Source organism: Gopherus flavomarginatus, chromosome 1 (assembly GCF_025201925.1).
Source record: "Gopherus flavomarginatus isolate rGopFla2 chromosome 1, rGopFla2.mat.asm, whole genome shotgun sequence".
Taxonomy (NCBI): domain Eukaryota; kingdom Metazoa; phylum Chordata; order Testudines; family Testudinidae; genus Gopherus; species Gopherus flavomarginatus.
The window spans coordinates 367,553,306-367,570,755 of NC_066617.1; the positions used below are offsets into that span (position 1 = coordinate 367,553,306).

The following is a 17,450-nucleotide window of genomic DNA, read 5'->3' on the forward strand; positions in this document are numbered from 1 at the left end:
TGTGCAGAGCCACCAAAGGTGGTGGTTAGGGTGTTGCCTGAATGGCTTCTCTTGTGGCTACTGCACAATGATGTCTCTGACAGGACTCAGGCAGAAGCTCCAGGCTGAGGGAGTGGGGGCGTGGTGGGTGTCCATGCCCCTTGAATAGCCCCTGTCCACAGCTCATGCCGTCCCCATGGATCACACAGCACCCAGAGTGCTCAGGAAGGGCCAGGACTGCGACTGCAGAACAGCTCTGCAGCTTTTTTTTGTGGCCTGTGGATGTTTAACCAGAGACAGGACAGTGACAGGCCAGGCGTAATGGGAAACAACATCCATGTCCCTTCTCTTTGTTGAGAATATTGTCAAGGATTCTGAGGTCGGAGCAGCCACCAATATGGCTCTTTATGGGCCAACATACCACCAGTTCCCTGGCTTTCCACAAACACAGTCACTCACAGTAAATGCTGTTTCCTGCCTTGATCTCCTTCCCCCAATGCACTGTCCTCCCTCACCAGTGGGTGGAGACAGCTCCTATATCTTTACTACAGGCCTTAGACCCCATCTGAACATTTCTGTACAGAGTGTTGTTCAGTAGCTCATGTCATCACAGATATAAGGATCCAGGATGGAATACGTCGCCGGGTCCTGTGTTTCTTGTATCCTATGTCACCAGCACTGGGGTCAGGTGCTAAACTGACCTTTCACTTCACAAACACCCCCATTATCCTCGAATGAAGGTGTTTGCTTTTCACACTGTACATGATTGGGTTCATCAGAGGAGGAACCAGAAGGTAGATGTAGCCCAGGACAATCTGAAGCAAGGGAGAAGAGCTCTTCCTGAATCTGTGCATCAAAGTCAGGGTGAACTCTGGCATGTAAAAGAGCAGGACAGTGCAGAGGTGGGAGACACAGATGTTTAGGGCCCTGAGGAATTCCACATGGGAGGAGATACTCAGCACTGTTTTGGAGATCATCACATAAGAGAGGAAGATGAGCAGCGAGAGCAACCCCACTGTTATAACTGTAATAAACAAGCCATAGATGTTGTTGACTGTGATGTCCGCACATGCCATTGTCATGATCTCCATGTGCAAGCAGAAGGAATGGGAGAGGATATTGGCTCGACAGAACTGGAACCTTTTCAGCAGAAGGGGGAGTGGGAGTATTACGGCCACCCCTCTTAGCACAAACACCAGTCCAATCATGGCTATTCTCGGCAGTGTTATGATGGACGTATATTTCAGTGGGTTACTGATTGCGATGAAGCGGTCAAAGGCCATCAAGAAGAGCACAGCGGATTCAATGAATGTAAACAAGTGGATGAAGAACAGCTGGGCAACACTGGCATTGAGGCTGATCTCCCTTGAGCTAAACAAAAATACACCCAGTATTGTTGGCATGGTGGCTATCAATAAGCCAAGGTCTGTGATGGCCAACATGGAAAGGAAAATGTACATTGTCTCATGAAGGCTTAGATCTGTTTTTATAATGAACAGAATGAGTGAATTTCCTACTATAGAAATAGCGTAGGTTAAAGCAGAAGACGGTAGAGATCCAGAGATGGATATCTTCCTGCCCAGGTATCCAGGTAAGAAGGAACACTGCACAGTTGAATTTAGTGTCATTGACAGCTGACATAACATCCTGGGAAGGTCTGATAAGTTTTGAGCTTTTCTTCGTGAGTGAAAAAGGAATAGGAGATTAGACAACTAGATGATATTTAACCAGACATCATTCTGCTCTCAGTGCAAGTCTACAGACTCCTAGGAGGTCAAGAGAGATGAGCAAAAGCATAGTCTTGGATTTACACCACAGATAGGAGGATAGGCACTGCCAGAGTGGATCAGACCTGCAGTCTATCTAGCCCAATATCCAGTGGCCAATTCCAAATGCTTCAGAGAAAAGTGGAAGAAGCCCTACAATAGACAGCTAAGAGATAACCTGCTCCCAGGCAACATTCCCCCTGACACACACTAGTTAGATATATTTTACAATGCAAATCAGGAACATTTATAGCCCTTCCAAGACATTTTCCTTAAATCCCCATTATCGTAGTTGATTTTTCTGGTATTTATATAAATTTCAATTCCCTCTTTCAGTCCTGCTAACCTCTTGGTCCCTTTGATCTCTTGTGGCTGGGAGTTCCTCAGCCTACTTGAGCGATGTGTGATTTTATAATCATGACCTTCTACAGACATCCTTTTTCACTCTCCACTCCTGAGTGTGGCCCATTGTACCGTGACAGGTATAAACACATGGCAAGTATATGGTGAAAACCGTCATTGTATTTATCTGTCCTACATTGAAGCTGTTTATAAATGTATTCCCTTGCCTCATTATAGATAGACAGACAGACAGACAGGCACATAGATATATAAAAAGAAAGAAGGAAAGAGACTTATTGAAAGTCTTTGATAAGGATAAAAGGGGTGAAAAAACAAGGGTGATATCATGGTAGGGGTCTACTACAGACCACCTAACCAAGAAGAAGAAGTGGATAAAGCTTTTTCTAAACAACTGATAAAATCATCCCAAGCACAGGACTTGGTGGCGATTAGGGACTTCAACTATCCAGACATCTGTTGAAAAAATAACACAGCAGGGCACATATTACCCAAGAAGTTTTTGGAGTGTATTATAAACGTTATTTTTTATTGCAGAAGATGGAGAAAGCTGCTGCGGGGAGGCTGTTCTAGATTTGATTTTGGCAATTAGGAAAGAACTAGTTGAGTATTTGAAAATGGAAGGCAGCTTTGGGTGAAAGTGATCATGAAATGGCAGAGTTCACGAATATAAGAGATGGTAGGAAGGAGAAAAGCACAATAAGACAATGGATTACAAGAAGGTAGACTTCAGCAAAGTCAGGGAGTTCCTAGGTAAGTTCCCATGAGAAGCAAGTCTAAAGGAAAAACAATTCATAGATTCATAGATTCTAGTGTCAGAAGGGACCAATGTGATCATCTAGTCCGACCCCCTGCACAAAGCAGGCCACAGAACCCTACCCATCCACTTCTATAACAAACCCCTAACCTATGCCTGAGTTATTGAAGTCTTCAAATTGTGGTTTGAAGACCTCAAGCTGCAGAGAATCCACCAGCAAGTGTCCCATGCCCCACGCTTCAGGGGAAGGCGAAAAACCTCCAGGACCTCTGCCAATCTGCCCTGGAGGAAAATTCCCTCCCGACCCCAAATATGGCGATCAGCTAAACCCTGAGCATGTGAGCAAGACTCACCAGCCAGCACTCAGAAAAGAATTCTCTGCAGTAACTCAGATCCCACCACATCTAACATCCCATCACCAACCACTGGGCATACTTATCTGGCGATAATCAAAGATCAATTTCCAAAATTAGGCTCTCCCATCATACCATCCCTTCCATAAACTTATCAAGCTTAATCTTAAAGCCAGATATGTCTTTTGCCCCCACTACTCCCCTTGGAACGATGTTCCAGAACTTCATTCCTCTAATGGTTAGAAACCTTTCTCTAATTTCAAGTCTAAACTTCCTAGTGTCCAGTTTATACCCATTCGTTCTTGTATCTACATTGGTACTAAGCTTCAATAATTCCTCTCCCTCCCTAATATTAATTCCTCTGATATATTTATAAAGAGCAAGCATATCCCCCTTCAGCCTTCTTTTGGCTAGACTAAACAAGCCAAGCTCTTTGAGTCTCCTTTCATATGACAGGTTTTCCATTCCTCGGATCATCCTAGTAGCCCGTCTCTGAACCTGTTCCAGTTTGAATTCATCCTTCTTAAACATGGGAGACCAGAATTGCACACAGTATTCCAGGTGGGGTCTCACCAGCGCCTTATATAACGGTACTAACACCTCGTTATCTTTGCTGGATATTATTAAGGGCACAAGAGCAAACTATCCCACTGCATAAGAAAGATAGGAAATATGGCAAGAGACCACCCTGGCTTAACCAGAAGATCTTCAATGATCAAAAACTCAAAAAAAAGTGTCTACAAAAAGTAGACACTTGGTCAAATTACAAAGGATGAATATAAACAAGTAGAAAAGTCAAGGCACCAAATCAGATCAAACTGGCTAGGAACATAAAAGGAAACAAGAAACATTCTGCAAATACAGTAGAAGCAAGAGGAAGACCAAGGACAGAGTAGGTCCATTACTCAATGAAGGGGGAAAGACAGTAACAGAAAATGTGGAAATGGCAGAGGTGCTTAGTGATTTCTTTGTTTTGGATTTTACCAAGAAAGTTGGTGGTGATTGGCTGTCTAACATAGTGAATGTCAATGAAAATGAGGTAGGATCAGAGTCTAAAATAGGGAAAGAACAAGTCAAAAATTTCTTAGACAAGTTAGATGTCTTCAGATCACCAAGGCCTGATGAAATGCATCCTAGAATACTCAAGGAGTTGACTGAGGAGATATCTGAGCCATTAGCAATTATCTTTGAAAAGTCATGGAAGATGGAAGACATTCCCGAAGACTGGGAAAGGGCAATCTATAGAAAGAGAAATAAGGACAACCCAGGAAATTACAGACCAGTCAGCTTAACTTTTGTACCCGGAAAGATAATGGAGCACATAATAGCAGATAATAAGGTGATACGTAACAGTCAGCATGGATTTGTCAAGAACAAATCATGTCAAAGCAACCTGATAGCTTTCTTTGACAGGGTAACAAGCCTTGTGGATGGGGGGAAGTGGTAGATGTGGTATATCTTGACTTTAATAAGACTTTTGATACTGTCTCACATGATCTATTAGCAGGATGGGCAGGAATGGTGTCTCAAGCCTCTGGCCATGGCTACACTGGTGCTTTACAGCGCTGCTCTCCCAGGAGCCCCTCTCTGCCTGAACATGGGTTGCTCTTACAGGTCCAGCTCACTAAGTGACATCTACCCTGTCTTTCCATCCACATTCCAAGGAGGACTGGAGAACTGAGCAGGATTATGACATCACAGGTATTAAGGAGGCTGAACAGCTGTAACATAAGAATGGCCACACTGGGTCAGACCAAAGGTCCATCTAGCGCAGTATCCGGTCTTCTGATAGTGGCCAATGCCAGGTGTTTCAGAGGGAATGAACAGAACAGGGAATCATCAAGTGATCCATCCCCTGTCATCCATTTCCAATTTCTGGTAAAAAGAATCTAGGGACACTCAGAGCATGGTGGGTCATCCCTGCCCATCTTGACTAATAGCCATTGATGGACTTATCTTCCATGAAATTATCTAGTTCTTTTTTGAACCCTCTTATAGTCTTGGCCTTCCCAACATCCTCTGGCAAGAAGTTCCCTGGCTTGACTGTGCATTGTGTGAAGAAATACTACCTTTTATTTCTTTTCGACCTACTGCCTATTCAATTCACGTGGTGACCCCTAGTTCTTTTGTTCTTAGAAGGAGTAAATAACACTTCCTTATTTACTTTTTCCATACAAATCATGATTTTATAGACCTCTATCATATCCTCTGTAGTTGTCTTTTCTAAGATGAAAAGTCCCAGTCTTATTAATCTCTCCCTCTATGCAAGCTGTTCCACACCACTAATCATTTTTGTTGCCCTTTTCAGAACCTTTTTCCAATTCCAAGATATCTTTTTTGAGATGGGGAGACCACATCTCCATGCAGTGTTCCTATGCTTTGTTTCCTATGGTTCAGCCAGTTACTGATCCATGAGAGGACCCTTCCTCTTATCCCATGACAGCTTACTTTGCTTAAGAGCCTCTGCTGAGGGACCCTCTCAAAGACTTTCTGAAAATCCCAGTATGTCAGTGCACTGCAAGGCTTTCAATGGCTTTTAAACTTTCTCCTGGGGACATCGGAGACATGGTCCAGTGAACTTTTATTCAGACATAACAAGAACTCAGATGCAACGTGCTTTGAGAAACTCATTTTAACAAGGATGCCCCTGTGCCAGCACAGGCCACAGGTCAAAATGTGTAACTTCAATAATGTTGGTATTGGAAGAGCCCAAAAGAACCAATATAGGAATGTATTGACTCTGACCCCTTACTTCAAATGCACTGTGGCCTAGTGGATAGAGCACTAGATGGAACTCAGAAGACTTAAGTGCTAGTCCTGACTCTGCTACTGTCATGCTGGGTGACCTTGGGCAAGTCACTGCTCTTCTCTGTGCCTCAGTTTCCCATCTGGAAAAAGGGGCTAATGCTACAGACCTCCTTTGTAAAGTGCCTTGAGGTCTACTAATTGAACATGTTAGATAAGAGGTAGGGCTCTTTATTATCTTATGATATATGGTGCTTTTCTTAAAGCGTCCACTGCTGGAGTCAAGTGATTTATTTGAGAATCTCTACTCTTTCTTTTATTTTATTTGTTAGCCAATTTGAAGCCCTCGTAGTTGCAAAGAGAAGCTGGAGAACGTGAATTGAGTGGAACTTAGCGGCTCAGACACCAGAAGGCAAATGAAAAGTTCCCCAGATGAATGTTTTTGAAAGATCTCATTATTTTGAAGCCAATCTCATGATTTTGGTGGGGCCCAGCACATGGTATTGGAGTGCTTGGGCTGTGATACCATGAAAGTTTTTCTGAACTGGTAGCACTAGATAATTACGTCAGGGCTGCTTCTCACTTCAGGCTGGGAGATTCTGCCTCAGTCACAGGGGTTTTAGGAGTTCCCACAAGTAGGGAAAAAATGTCCCTTGCCTGAGGGCTTGAGAGTCAGAGCTCGGAAAAGACCCAGGGTTTTCTTGGGAAACCTAATGCCCTCTCTCCTGACTTATTTTGAGCTCAGCTGCTCAGCCTACTTGGGTGGTTGCCTCATCCCATCTCCTGATCTATGTACAGCATTGACACCTCACAGACTAGAGGGAGATTGCAGGAGGACAGCCTCATTGTGACCTAGATACCACATCAGCACCTGCCTGTTGCCAGAGCAGCAACCTGCCCTCAGGTGTAGCCTGGGGACTTGTAGCTGGTTTGAGAGTGTCTGTGTTGAGAGTGTCTTAGTGTTTGAGCCCAGGGAAATGAGTTCACTCCTCCTCTGTCTCAACTCTGCCTCCTGCCTAGAGATCCTGAAATTCATGCTGCTCTTTCTGGCCTGTTATGCTGTGATAAGCCTCGCCAGTTCTGAGGTAAGTGAGACTCCTGGAAAGATGGAAAGGCTGGATTGATGCCAGCTGAATGCAGGAACCAAATATAAGTACTTTTAAATCAGCAGGCTAGGATCATCTCCACCCAAGAGTCCTCAAAGAGCTAGCTCAGGAGGTTATTGGCCCACTGATGTTAATTTTGTAACCAATTTAGGATTCTTGAGGGAATTCCAGAAGGCTGGAAGTGTGCTAATGTTTTGTCAATCTTCAAAAAGGTACGGGAGGTTGACCCGGCTACTTAGAGGCCGTTTAGCCTGAAATAATGGACAAACTGATATGGGAATCAATCAGTAAAGAATTAAAGGAAAGGAATATATTTAAAGCAGGTTAACAATGTTTTATGGAAAATGGGCCATGTCAAACATAGATGTGACAAACTTAAGAGTTTTGTAAGGTGTTGTTTTTCATAGATTCCAAGGCAAGGTGAGCCCATTGTGATCTTCTAGTCTGACCCTCCTGTCTAACACAGGCCAAAGAACTTCCACACAATAATGCCTAGTGCATACCTTTTATTAAAATGTCCAATCTTGATTTTAAAAATTGCCATGATGGAGAATCAATCCACCATGACCTTGGTAAATTGTTCCAATGGTTAGTTCCTCTCACTGTTAAAAATGGACGCCTTATTTCCAGTCTGAATTTGTCTAGTTTCAACTTCCAGCCATTAGACCATGTTAGACCTTTCTCTGCTAAATTGAAGAGCCCATTTGTAATTATTTCTTCCCCATGTAGGGATTTTTAGACTTTTCCTCAAACTACCCTTAACCTCTTTAAGCGACATTGACTGAGCTCCCAAGTCTATCACTACAAGGCAAGTTTTCTAATCCTTTCATCATTCTTATGGTTCTTCTCTGAACCCTCTGCAATTTATCAACATCCTTCCTGAATGTTAGACACCAGAACTGGACACAGGATTCTAGCAGTTGTTGCACCAGTGCCAAATACAGAGATAAAATAACCACTCTCTTCTCCAACTTGAGATTCCCCTGTTTATGCATCCAAGTACCGCAGGACATTTGGATTAAAAATTAGCACTGTACAAAATATCAATGGACCACAAGTTAAACGGATTGGGAACAGGCTAATGGCGAACTGACAGATCTCAAAAAATAATTGTCACATGGCTCATCGAATGTGGGTGTTTCTAATAGGGCTCTGCAGGGATCAGTACTAGGTCTGATGCTAGTCAATATTTTTTCAATGACATGGAAGTAAATACAAAATTGCTGCTGTTAAAAATGTGCTGATGACACAAAGTTTGGCAGAATGGTAAATAATGATGAGGACAGGGCAGTCATACAGAGAGTTCTGGACAGTTTATTTGGCAAATGGGGCTCATTTAAACAAAATGCATTTTCACACAGCCCAGCACAGAGTTATACATATGGGAACAAGGAGGGCATATTCAGCTTTGGATTTAACCATCTTTAGTTTTGTATCATCTGCAAATCTGGCCACTACTCTATTTCCTCCCTTTTCTAGATCATTTATGAATATGTTGAACAACTCTATTCCCAGGACAGATCCCTGAGGGACCTTGCTATTTATCTCTCTTCATAAACTCATCATTTATTCCTACCTTTTGTTTCCTATCTTTAAACCAGTTACTGGTCCATGTGAAGACCTTCCCTTTTATCCCATGACAACTTACTTTGCTTAAGAACCTTTCATGAGGGATCTTGTTAAAGGCTTTCTGAAAGTTCAGGTACACTATATCCACTGGATCACCCTTGTCCACATGCTTCTTCACCCCTGTGACATTATGCCCCATATTCTTCATAGAAATATTGTTCTATGAATATGGCATAACTGAGCTATGTTTTATGTAAGATGGGTGATGTGACATATCATTGGAAAGGTTATGATGAACAAATGGGATTATCCTATTTGTATGAATGTATCATTTCTGTATCTGAAGTTAGGAATATGGGCTCTGTATCAATTACAAAAGTGCTTGCACCAGGGCAATGCCCCCAAACATTATGCAATCAGACTGCACGGACTATTAGGGAGGACAATAGGACTTTGAAGATACTAATCTTCCTCCTTCCCGAGAAGTTTCCTGGGATGCTGCTTTGACACTGCAGGGTCATGTGATCATGTCACCTCACAGAATCATAGAATCCATAGAATCTCAGGGTTAGAAGGGACCTCAGGAGGTCATCTAGTCCAAGCGCCTGCTCAAAGCAGGACCAATTCCCAACTAAATCATCCCAGCCAGGGCTTTGTCAAGCCTGCCCTTAAAAACCTCTAAGGAAGGAGATTCCACCACCACCCTAGGTAACCCATTCCAGAGCTTCACCACCCTCCTAGTGAAAATGTTTTTCCTAATATCCAACCTAAACGTCCCCCACTGCAACTTGAGAACATTGCTCCTTGTTCTGTCATCTGCTACCACTGAGAACAGTCTAGATCCATCCTCTTTGGAACCCCCTTTCAGGTAGTTGAAAGCGGCTATCAAATCCCCCCTCATTCGTCTCTTCTGCAGACTAAACAATCCCACTTCCCTCAGACGAACATCATTTTGGACTGGTGGTATTTTTCTAAAAGGAGGGAGTGAGGGGTCAAACTGAGAGACAAAGGATTCCTGTCATAGCCAAATCCTATTTAAGGATTTAAAGGGAATTAATCTAGGTTCTTCTCCACCACCTCCCTGCCCAAAAAAGAAAGAAAGCTGAAAACACCTGGAGAAATAAAGGAACTAAACTGTGGGGGGTGAGGGCAGGGGTGAGCCGAGGTGAGAAAGATCTAGCCTGTGACAGGAATACCTGGAGAGTTAAGCTGCAGGCAGTGCAGTTTACCTTCAAGACACTTGGCAGCTCCCAGGCAAGTGGGCTGAACTCATGCCAAACTGTTGTTGTTGTTTTTTGGTGTAAAAGAGCTGCCGTTTAAGGATGATATTGAGATTATATCAGCACTTGTTTGGGAGGATTTGCATAACCCAGTCATCTGGGGTGTGTTTTCATAGAAAATGGATCATTTTTCTCTAAAATTTCAATTTCCACGATACTGCCCAGCTGCAGATGCCTGGATCCCCAAGAGAAATTGGGACTTTTCATCTGCTTCTCCCTCATAACATAAAAGAAGGCTGCACTGGTGGAGTCTCTGGCTGCACTCTGGATATGGAAAGGTCAAAACCTCCCAACCAGTCTATGGCAGAGGATTTGTGCCCTTCAGCTACACCAACCAATCTGCTAGTCTGTGGACTATTGTGACAGGCCCTGGTAGCACATCTCTAATGAGCTTCCAGGGAGCTGGTGAGGGTCCTGGAGTAGTTGGGGAGGCCCAGAGATTGTGCATGGGTGGGCCTAGCTCCCAATGGATCACTGAGATCAGGGTATAACTTTGGGGATTCCTGGGTCCTGGGTCCCCCCTTTTCATTCGATCTGAGGGAAATTTCCATGTATAGAGACATGTGGATTCTCTGTACTCTGGTCAGCATCCTGGGTGTGTAATTCAGGAAAGGGGGCTGCTGCAGAGAAATCTGCTCCTATATTAATATTATTATTTTAGTTTAGTTTATTTCAGCAAGATCACAGATGTTATGGCATCATCATTACCACTCGGCCACCCTCGAGGTAGCTATGTGAATAACAGGGATGATAAGCCCCAATTCCAGCAAGACAGCCTGCAGCAGGGCTGGTTCTTCAGTCTCACTGGGTAGCATTAGCACGCATTCCCTATAATTTCGCCTCTTGCACTTTGCCTTTCATTTTCATGGGGTTTATACCTGCTGCACACGAAGCCAAGCTGCTAAGTGTCCCTGATGGTCAAGTGACCTCTAAGGGATATTGTGAACATGCTTCATAAAGACAGATGCCTCTCTGTCTGAACAGATGCTGCCTCCTGTCCTGTAACCTCTCCGATGACTCCTTGTCCTTTAGGATGAAGACCTCTGGCGTCAGTGGCTCCCCTTCTAGCAGGAATTGGGTAGGTTGGCAGGTTTCACTCTCTTTAAAATGCAAAGTGATGTGTAAAGGCTGCAAGCTGTTGCCATTTGCAGATGTTCTGTGCAGCAACAGAGAATTGAGCTGGGCTGTTGGGGTGACTCAGTGATGGGGATGGAGGGCAGGTAGCAGTAGGTAGCTTGGGAACTCCTCCACTACATCTGCCCATGCTCCACGGGGAGTAATTTCATCTACACAGAAATCTGACATTCAAAGCTAGCTTGCAGTGCTAAAACCCTGATGCCCTGAGCAATGATTTCTCAAGGATTCCCATTTTTAGAGGGGCTGTGTGCTCTAGGCCCAATCCTGCCAGGGGCTGAGGAAATAGAGATCCAACGGAATATCAGTGACTACTTCCCAAATTGCATCAGGTCTATTTGCTGCTGGAAATTTAATCAGCAAATGCATTTTCAACAATTTTACTCTTTGGCTTGATTGTAGATGCAGGAATTCAGAGCTGAGTTGCTCTGAGGGCACACAAGCAAGTCTCATTTTATGCGAGGGTTCCGTTCCACGGTTAGCACTGTGATGGGGCAAGGCCAGATGGCTACTCATAGACTCATAGACTCCAGGTCTGGAAGGGACCTCGAGAGGTCATCGAGTCCAGTCCCTTGCCCTCATGGCAGGACCAAATATTGTCTAGACCATCCCTAATAGACATTTATCTAACCTACTCTTAAATATCTCCAGAGATGGAGATTCCACAACTTCCCTAGGCAATATATTCCAGCGTTTAACTACCCTGACAGTTAGGAACTTTTTCCTAATGTCCAACCTAAATCTCCCTTGCTGCAGTTTAAGCCCATTGCTTCTTGTTCTATCATTGGAAGCTAGGGTAAACAAGTTTTCTCCCTCCTCCTGATGACACCCTTTTAGATACCTGAAAACTGCTATCATGTCCCCTCTCAGTCTTCTCTTTTCCAAACTAAACAAACCCAATTCCTTCAGCCTTCCTTCATAGGTCACGTTCTCAAGACCTTTAATCATTCTTGTTGCTCTTCTCTGGACCCTCTCCAATTTCTCCACATCTTTCTTGAAATACGGTGCCCAGAACTGGACACAATACTCCAGCTGAGGCCTGACCAGCGCAGAGTGAAGCGGAAGAATGACTTCTCATGTCTTGTTTACAACACACCTGTTAATGCATCCCAGAATCACGTTTGCTTTTTTTGCAACAGTATCACACTGTTGACTCATATTAAGCTTGTGGTCTACTATGACCCCTAGATCTCTTTCTGCCATACTCCTTCCTATGGAGTCTCTTCCCATTCTGTATGTGTGAAACTGATTGTTCCTTCCTAAGTGGAGCACTTTGCATTTATCTTTATTGAACTTCATCCTGTTTACCTCAGACCATTTCTCCAATTTGTCCAGATCATTTTGAATTTTGACCCTGTCCTCCAAAGCAGCTGCAATCCCTCCCAGTTTGGTATCGTCCGCAAACTTAATAAGCGTACTTTCTATGCCAACATCTAAATCGTTGATGAAGATATTGAACAGAACCTGTCCCAAAGCAGACCCCTGCGGAACCCCACTTGTTATACCTTTCCAGTAGGATTGGGAGCCATTAACAACTACTCTCTGAGTACGGTTATGCAGCCAGTTATGCACCCACCTTATAGTAGCCCCATCTAAATTGTGCTTTCCTAGTTTATCTATAAGAATATCATGTGAGACCATATCAAATGCCTTACTAAAGTCTAGGTATATCACATCCACTGCTTCTCCCTTATCCACAAGGCTCGTTATCCTATCAAAGAACGCTATCAGATTGGTTTGACACGATTTGTTCTTTACAAAACCATGCTGGCTATTCCCTATCACCTTACCACCTTCCAAGTGATTGCAGATGATTTCTTTAATTACCTGCTCCATTATCTTCCCTGGCACAGAAGTTAAACTAACTGGTCTGTAGTTTCCTGGGTTGTTTTTATTTCCCTTTTTATAGATGGGCACTATATTTGCCCCCTTCCAGTCTTCTGGAATCTCCCCGGTCTCCTATGATTTCCCAAAGATAATAGCTAGAGGCTCAGATACCTCTTCTATTAACTCCTTCAGTATTCTAGGATGCATTTCATCAGGCCCTGGTGACTTGCAGGCATCTAACTTTTCTAAGTGATTTTTTACTTGCTCTTTTTTTATTTTATCTTCTAAATATACCCTCTTCCCGTAAGCATTCACTATATTAGACATTCCTTCAGACCTTTCAGTGAAGACCGAAACAAAGAAGTCATTAAGCATCTCTGCCATTTCCAAGTCTCCCGTTACTGCTTCCCCCTCCTTACTGAGCAGTGGGCCTACCCTGTCCTTGGTCTTCCTCTTGCTTCTAATGTATTGATAAAAAGTCTTCTTGTTTCCCTTTATTCCCATAGCTAGTTTGAGTTCATTTTGTGCCTTTGCCTTTCTAATCTTGCCTCTGCATTCCTGTGTTATTTGCCTATATTCATCCTTTGTAATCTGACCTAGTTTCCATTTTTTATATGACGCCTTTTTATTTTTTAGGTCACGCAAGATCTCATGGTTAAGCCAAGGTGGTCTTTTGCCACATTTTCTATCTTTCCTAACCATCGGAATAGCTTGCTTTTGGGCCCTTAATAGTGTCCCTTTGAAAAACTGCCAACTCTCCTCAGTTGTTTTTCCCCTCAGTCTTGATTCCCATGGGACCTTACCTAGCAGCTCTCTGAGCTTACCAAAATCCACCTTCCTGAAATCCATTGTCTCTATTCTGCTGTACTCCCTTCTACCCTTCCTTAGAATTGCAAACTCTATGATTTCATGATCACTTTCACCCAAGCTTCCTTCTACTTTCAAATTCTCAACAAGTTCCTCTCTATTTGTTAAAATCAAGTCTAGAACAGCTTCCCCCCTAATAGCTTTTTCAACTTTCTGAAATAAAAAGTTGTCTGCAATGCAGTCCAGGAACTTGTTGGATAGTTTGCGCCCCGCGGTGTTATTTTCCCAACATATATCTGGATAGTTGAAGTCCCCCATCACCACCAAATCTTGGGCTTTGGATGATTTTGTTAGTTGTTTGAAAAAAGCCTCATCCACCTCTTCCACCTGATTAGGTGGCCTGTAGTAGACTCCCAGCACGACATCACCCGTGTTTTTTACCCCTTTTAGCCTAACCCAGAGACTCTCAACACTTCCGTCTCCTATGTCCATTTCCACCTCAGTCCAAGTGTGTACATTTTTAATATATAAGGCAACACCTCCTCCCATTTTCCCCTGTCTATCCTTCCTGAGCAAACTATACCCATCCACACCAACATTCCAGTCATGTGTATTATCCCACCAAGTTTCAGTAATGCCAACAATGTCATAGTTGTATTTATTTATTAGCACTTCCAGTTCTTCCTGCATATTACCCATACTTCTTGCATTTGTATATAGGCATCTAAGATACTGGTTTGATCTCGCCTCCCAGCTTTGCCCTGACCCTCCTTCCTCACTGCCATTATAGCCCGTGCTCCCTCCTGTTTCCACTGAGAAACAGGTATGTAAGCCCCAGGCTAAACAAATCCTTAGGACTATGGTAATCAAATGGCAGTTGCTCCAGGTTAATCAAGGCACCTGGAGCCAATTAAGATCTTTCAAGAAGGCAGTGGAGATAACTACATTGATTAGAACACCTGCAGCCAATCAAGACAGGCTAATCAGGGCACCTGGGTTTAAAAAGGAGCTCACTCCAGTCAGGCAGGGAGGAGCTAGAGGAGAGGAAGTGCGTGTGAGGAGCTGGGAGCAAGAGGCACAAGGAGCTGAGAGTGAGAGGTTGTGCTGCTGGAGGACTAAGGAGTACAAGTGTTATCAGACATCAGGAGGACGATCCTGTGGTGAGGATTGTGGAAGTACAGAAAGAACTGACATGGATTTGTAGGGGATCTTAATGCATCACAGTCTCTGTTAGCCAGAGTTAGGCTAGCTGTAACCCTAATAATGCGAGATTTGTAAAAGCAAGGATTGTGTGAGGCGAGTGGAAGAGAACTGTGTGAGAAGTTGTTTTTCGACCTTGTGTAGATAATACAATATGTAGACTGGCATCTCTCAAGTGAGGAAAACAAGATATCAGGATGACCCATGTATAAACAAAATGCAGCTGTTGCTTATTATTGTCTATAACAAAAGTATAAATTCTTGCTGTAATTGTTTACCAGTTGAGAGACCTGTCTAGGAAGGGGAGACCCTATGTCCTAGTGCATTCTCTCCCTGTTGTAGCTGCTAAACAGAATAAAGTATCTGACTCTGCTGCACCCAAACAAAAAGCGAGAACTGAGTTTTTCTCTGACAGGATAAAGAAGGTGTTTGGAGGAGGCCATGGGGATGTAGCCCAGGGAGTTGTAGTTGTCATGCAGCTGTTACAGGAGGCTCTATAGACAGCTGCAATCCACAGGGCCCTGGGCTGGAACCCGCAGCAGAGGGCGGGCCCGGGTTCCCCCCAAACCTCCCAACTCCTGATCAGACACAGGAGAAGTTGACCCAGACTGTGGAAAAGATCACTGAGGTGAGCAAATCTGCCAATAAGTACAGGATCCACCAAGGTAGAGGAGGAACTTTGTCACAATACATAGTGAAAACCACGTATGGTGAAACACTCATTGAGTTGAATGGCGGGCGCAATCGCCTGCACTACAGATGCAGTTTTTATATTGTAATTTTTCTTTTTTTCCCCATTTTTACCTACTGCACAAAGCTGAATTCGCGCATAATAAATGCGCCTAAGATGCGACTTGCCTGTATTTCTGTTTCCTGACTAGCTGAAGGCTCCAGCACTTCTGCCCTGAAGTTACCCCTCAGAGTTACAGGGCTATGTTCATCTCTTTCACTTCTCTGGTTTCTGAGGGCCAAATGTCAGGACTCGTAGCCTCCTTTCTCATGGGGTGAAATCTCACCATTCTCCCACCCTCAGACTGGGCCCTGGGCTACCGCACAATGTGGCTGTAGCACTGAGCACTGTGCCTGCTCAATAGGTCCCGCTGCGTTTGTACCTGTGGTTGACATGTGTGTGCTAAAGTGCAGCTGTGTGAATGTTATGCCAAAACTTTTCATTGTAATACAAATATTACAAACACAAATTTCATGACATGTCTGCATATTGAAAGCCAGCGGCAGAGTTGTTGGAATTGCTACAGGAAGGAGCAGTGGTAACTGTTTGCAATGGGTTTGTGCTATTAACTCTCTGTTCAGAGAACAGCTGTATGGAACTCATCCCTGCTAACTGAGCAGAAGCCATTTGTAATACTTACATTCAGGGTCATGTACACAATAACTCTACAATAGCCGTGCAAGACTTTCCAAAAAGTCCTGAGAAAACAGAACCACTGGTCTGTGTTTCAGCAAAGAGGAGAGCTGAGGTGCAGGAAAGAGCAGTGTGATAGTTTTTTATGTAATTTACCTCCATCACCTGTTAAAAAAGCATGGCTGAAGTAACTAGCACAGTCAGCTGGATATTAGTGCAAACCTAGTGTTTGCACTATTCACCCATTTGCGATGCCAACCCCTCCCTCATCCAGCTGAAGCATGTTAGCTTGTAGCTTACCAGATAACTACAATCCCTTGCATGGGGAGCAGATGCGGGTCCTGGGAGGAGGAAGGGGAACCTGTAGGATGATCAAACTGTCTGGATTCAGTCAACATAGGCTAGGCAAAGCACTTCAGCTTCTCTTGGAGGGATTCTTGGGGTCAGAGTTTATCACTGGGAGCATTTGGTAAGGGAAAGTTAATAGATCCCAGTTCTGATCAAATTTACACGAATCTGGAGTAATGTCGTTACTGAATTCAGAACCAGACCCTGAAAATGTATCCCATGTGCTGCAAAGAGGAAGTGGCATAATTTGAACTCACATGAGCAGAGATAAAAAAATAAGGTACATAATGAGGCAATGAAACATGTTTATGAATAACTTAAATGCAGGACAGATAAACACAATGACCATTTTCACCATGCACTTGCCATATGTGTACGCACATGTCATGATGCAATGGGCCACACTTTGAAGTTGAGGCCCAGAAAGGGTGTCTGTGTGAATGTCATTATTGCAAACTCACACAGCGTTCAAATAGGCTGTGGAACTCTGATCCACAAGATATGAATGGGGCCAAGGCATTAGTCGGATTCAAAGATGGACTGGAATTACACCACAAAATATGTCTAATTAGTGGGTGCCTGGGGGAAACTTTCCCTTGGAGCAGTTAATCTCATAGCTCCCAATTTCAGGGATTCTTTCATCTTCCGCTGAGGCATGTGTAACTGGTTACTGAGCTAGAAGGACTGCAGGTCTCATCCAGTCTGGCAGTGCCTATCTTCCTATTGGCATATCCTATTGGGGGTGTAAATCCAAATCTATGTTTTTTCTGATCTTTCTTGAGCTTCTGGGAATCCTAGATTTGCACTCAGAGCAGAAAGATGTCTCGTTAAATATTGTCTACTTTCCTCTTCTCTT

The 17,450-nt window shown here is 43.7% G+C and overlaps 1 long non-coding RNA gene and 1 pseudogene across 1 annotated transcript in view; one reads left to right on the top strand and one right to left on the bottom strand.

The window, feature by feature from the left end:
- Nucleotides 1-17,450, top strand: part of LOC127040170 (uncharacterized) — a 159,138-nt gene that overhangs the window by 76,661 nt on the left and 65,027 nt on the right. The window lies entirely within an intron of this gene.
- Nucleotides 684-1,620, bottom strand: LOC127030504 (olfactory receptor 51G2-like; annotated as a pseudogene).